The sequence below is a fragment of the Orycteropus afer genome, unplaced genomic scaffold (assembly GCF_000298275.1).
Source record: "Orycteropus afer afer isolate SDZICR_OR568_19922 unplaced genomic scaffold, OryAfe1.0 scaffold00637, whole genome shotgun sequence".
Classification (NCBI taxonomy): Eukaryota; Metazoa; Chordata; class Mammalia; order Tubulidentata; family Orycteropodidae; genus Orycteropus; species Orycteropus afer.
Genome location: NW_006922224.1, coordinates 550,772 through 555,897, shown reverse-complemented (window position 1 = coordinate 555,897; position 5,126 = coordinate 550,772).

Here is a 5,126-nt window from a genome sequence, read left to right as displayed (position 1 = left end):
ACCTAGTAATGGAATGGCTGGGTCAAATGGTATTTCTAATTCCAACTTTTGAAGGAATCACCATACTGTGTTCCACAGTGATTGTACCATTTTACAGTCCCACCAGCAGTGTATGAGAGTCCCAATCTCTCCACCATCCTACAGTTTTAAGATAACTAAATTTGAAGTCTCCCATGTCTCCTTACCACCTAGTAGGATCCCAGAATATTAACTGTCTCCTTATATTGACAATGTCCAAGCATCTCCGCCTTGGAGATGAGTGAGTGTGGTCACCACATGCTCCGCTGATGTTCTAGAGTGAGACAAGGGCATATGAGAGCCCAGAGATAAGACACAGAGCTGAGCTATCTGGCACACCTGTTCTCACCCTCAAGAAGTGACCGTGAGAATGAAGATTTGTTGAATACCTACTACCTGCCCGCCTCCATGTCTAAACCTATGAAGTTGTAATTTTCAGACAGAAAACTTAGGCTAAGGTCAGTTAGGCGGCAAGAGGCAAGGAAGCGACAAAATCAGATTTGGAAACCACATCACAGGATGTGAAAATTGTTACACTGGAAAAGCTTTCCATCCTGTGACTGTGCTAAGGGGCATGTCAACTCTGGTATTAATACACACTTTTTAATTTGGGTTTTCTTCTGTTTGTGGTGTTTATGTCTTGGTCTTTGTATATTTTTAACACCTGCACAACATATGGGCTCTCTGGTGGCATAGTGCCTAAGGCATTTGACTGCTAACCAGAAGGCTGGTGGTTCAAGCCCACCAGCCATTCCTTGGAAGGAAGACTGGGAAATCTACGTCCATGGAGATACCACCTTGGAAATCCAAGGAGGGATCACTGTGAGCTGAATGGACTCGATAGCAGTGAGTTTGGTTTTTTGGTTTTTGGTGTAACTTATGCCTCTCCTCAGGAGCTCTGGTAGCATAGTGCCTAAGGCACTTGACTGCTAACCAGAAGTCTGGCGGTTCAAACCCACCAGCCACTCCTCGGAAGGAAGGTTGGGCAATCCTACTTCCGTAGTGATAACTGCCTCGGAAACCCAAGGAGGGGTCGCTATGAGTCGGGGCCGACTCGACGGCAAATAACAACAACAGCAACAATGCCTGTCCTCTCCCCTCCCCTCTCTTCTCCTACCTTGTCCCCTCCTCATCCTTCTTCTTCTCTTTCACCTTCTCCTCCTCTTCCTCCTTCTGTATCTCTCTTTTTCTCTCTCTCTCCTTCCCTCACTCTCTCTGAGAAAAGACAGAGCCAATCTCAGACTTAGGCAAACCGTAGATTCAAGAGGAGTTTAATAGCACTGTTTTGCTTTCATGGTATCGACTTTCATAGTTACCTATTTATGGAAAGTGACACCGGTTTTCCATTTATGGGAGAGATATTATAAAGTTCCCTTTTAAAATAAACTTGTTAGGAAAGGGGGAATAAAAAAAAAAAAAAAAAAAAACCCTGCATTAAACTAAAAGAGAATTCAGTAACTAATCGCAAATGTCATGTAGATGTGAGCTGGCCTGAGGTTTCCAAACCTTTCAAGGCCTCAGCTTCCCTGGGATGAGGATAAGACTTGTCTCACGAGGTTGTGGAGAGGATGTGTTGAGCTTGGTCAAGGGCATAAAGGTGTACCTGGTACACAGTAAGTGCTATATAAGTGCTAGTGTCATTATTATGCAAATGCATGGCATTTAGAAAAGATTTTCATCTCCTTCCTGTGTGTCTCCTTAGGAAGGCAGGCTATCCAAGCAAAGACACCCAGGGCCATGTAACTTTTTTTTTTTTTGACATTGCCTTCCCAACAGCCATTTTATTTTATTTTATTATGGTTTGGGCAAAAGTTTACAGAGCACGTTTGTTTTCCATCCCACAATTTATACGCATTTTTGTTTTGTGACATTAGTTGCCATCCTCTCAATGTAACAGCTCTCTTCCCACCTCCTCCCTGGGTTCCCTGTTTCCATTCATCCTTCCTTCCTGCTCCTTCCTGCCTTCTGAGCTTTGCTGTGGGGCGAATACTGCTCTTTTGGTCTCATATTGTTAATTGTTCCTAGGAGTACAGTCTTCGTGAGTGTTCACTTTACAGGCCTGTCTGTTGTTTGGCTGAAAGGTGATCCCCAGGGATGGGTGCAGTTCTAGGATTGAAGAGTGTCTAAGGGCCACTGTCTCAGGGGTTCTGCCAATCTCTTTCAGACCCGTAAGTCTGCCTTTTTGGATGATTTTTAATTTTGTTCTACATTTTTCTCCCATTCTGTTCAACTTTGAAAACATTGACCAGTTGCTGGTTTGACTGGTAAAAGCTATTCCTAGTTTCATATTTTGGAGTACTTGAGTGGCACAAATAGTTAAGTGCTTGGCTACTAACCCAAAGGTTGGAGGTTTGAGTCTGTCCTGAGGTGCCTTAAAGAAAATTCTGGAGATCTACTTCCAAAATATCAGCTATTGAAACCCCTATGGACTGCAGCTCTACTCTGACACTCATGAGTTTGCCAGGAGTCAGAATCAATTCAATGGCCACTGGTTTGGATTTTTTGTTTTATTTCATTGGTCAAAGGAGACAGGGAGGGGCTCTAGAAGGAAGGAAACTTTGACCCCTGTGAGGTGCAGCATCTGCCAGGCAGTGGCAGGGGGGTGTTTTGGTTACTTCGTGCTGCTCTAACAGAAAGTACCACAAAAGAGTGACTTTAACAAACAGGAGTTTATTCTCTTACAGTCTTGGTGGCTAAAAGTCCAAGTTCAAAGTGCCAGCCTCTAGGGTTTGAGTGAAAGCCCCTCGACCATGGGTTTCAGCTCTGCCTCTTGCTTCCAGCCCTTTGGAGCTAGAGGTGTCTCTTCACTCAGGCAGCTGCTGGCTGCTGAGGCTGACAAGCCCAAGGTCAACAAATAAATTAGCACAGTCCCAATATTACCAAACAACATGGCAGGCCACCAGTTCAAGTCCAGAGACAATCCCAAGATCACCAGGAAACAGGGCAGACTGTTAAATGTAGACTCAGCTACATGCAGGGTCCAAGAGTGTCAAAAAGCTGCAGGCCCTTCCCATAAAGCTTCTCCTTACATACTGGAAGCAGACCACATCCCTAAAGTGGCCACTCAGCTGCTCAGCAGCAGATTCCACCATGGAGTCGACTGCCAGTCTCATCACAGGGAATAACTACAACCAGCTCCCCAGCCACTCAAAACCAGGCCCAGCCAAGTTGCCACATAACCTTAACTACCACAGGGGAGTAGGAGGGGGGATGGGAGATAAGTTAAGGTGTCATTAGAGTGGAAGTGGTGGACTCAATGTGTGTTTGAAGGAGACACATAGGAGCCATGAATGGGCCCTCTATTCCTGCCTATGCAGACCCCTCTGATATGATCTTTTGGCCATTCTTTTTTAGAAACTAAAATTTATTGTGTTTTCAGTGAAGGTTTACATGGCAGTTTAGGTTTCTATTCAACAGATCTACACAAATTGTTCAGTGACATTGGCTGCATTTTTCGTAATGTGTGAACATTCTCATTATTTCCATTCTGGTTGTTCCATTTCCATTCATCTAGTTTCCCTGCTCCCTCACATTCTCATCTTTGTTTTAAAGTCATTGTTGACTGTTTGGTCTCATAGGTGATGTTTTAAAGGAGCACAGTACTCACGGGTGATGTTCTTTATTTTATCAGCCAATCTGTTATTCAGCCACAAGGTAATTTCAGGGGTTAGTTTCAGTTCAAGGTTTAAAGACTACCTCAGGTGCTCCTAGGAGCTATGGTGGTGTAGTGCCTAAGGCATTTGACTGCTAATCAGAAGGCTGGCAGTTCAAACCCACCAGCCACTCCTCAGACAATCTATTTCCATAGAGATACCACCTTGGAAACCCAAGGAGGGGTTGCTATGAGTTGCAATCAACTCAACTGACAGGCAGTGAGTTTTTTCAAGTGGAGTACCAATCTCAGCTGATCCAGCACGTCTTGTTTTTGTGTTTTGTTTATGGACCATATGGTTCTGTTCCATACTTTTCTTCCTGTTCAATCAGGCTCCATCTATGTGGCCCTATCTCTTGGCAGTTTCTTAGTTCTTTCTCATGAGACTGTGAGAACGTCTTGAGGGCAGGGACCGAATCTTACTTGTTTGCTTATTTCTGGCATCCGACACAACCTCTGACACATTTTTTCACATTTATTTTAAAGATAATGAATTCTAAATGTGAGCAGTCCCTGTAGGCGCGGGCTGTGTGTGCCAGGTTGCACTAGGAGGTAAAGCCGCTGGACCTAAGGCCATACCCATAGCTGTCCTCACCACATCCTACTTGGTAGCAGGAGAGCCAACCTTCTGCCATGTTCGTGTTTCCAAGTCCCTCTGCCCTGGTATCTGCTTCTGAGAGGGAGAGAGAGAGAGAGAGAGAGAGAAGGGTATTTAAGAGCCCAGCCTTGGGACCCAGGCTGCCACCTACAGCTTTTGGCCCTGTCACTCACCAGGTGCCTGGCGTTGAACAAGTTATTTAACTTCTCTGTGCTTCACTTTCCCCACCTGTAAAATGGGATGATAATAGCACTTCATGAGGTTACTCAGAGGTTAAGCAAGTTAACTCTCTTAGTTTCCTAAGGCTGCTGTAACAAAAAACACCACAAGTGGGGGACTTTAAAGAACAGGAATTTATTGTCACACAGTCCAGGAGGCTAGAAGTCCAACTTCAGGGTGTAGACTATAGCAGAAGGTCCTCCTTTGTATATTTCAGCTTCTAGTAGTAGCTTCTGAGGAGCTCTGGTGACACAGTGGTTAAGTGCTCAGCTGTTAACCAGTCGCTCCACAGAGGAAAGATGAAGCAGTCTGCTTCCGTAAAGATGACAGCCTTGGAAACCCCATGGGGCAGTTCTACTCTGTCTTATAGGACCACTATGAGTCAGAATCAACTCTATAGCAACAGGTTTGATTTTTGGTGTAATAGCTTCCAGCAATCCTTGGCATTCCTGGACTGTAGGTGCATCTGTCTCTGTTGCCATATGATGTCTGTCTCCCTTGTGTGTATGTGTCCCTTTTCTCAAATAGGTGCTGGACAGGGTTAGAATGTCCACGTATGTATGTATGTATGGTTGGGCAATCCTACTTCCGTAGTGATACTGCCTCGGAAACCCAAGGAGGGGTCGCTATGAGTCGGGG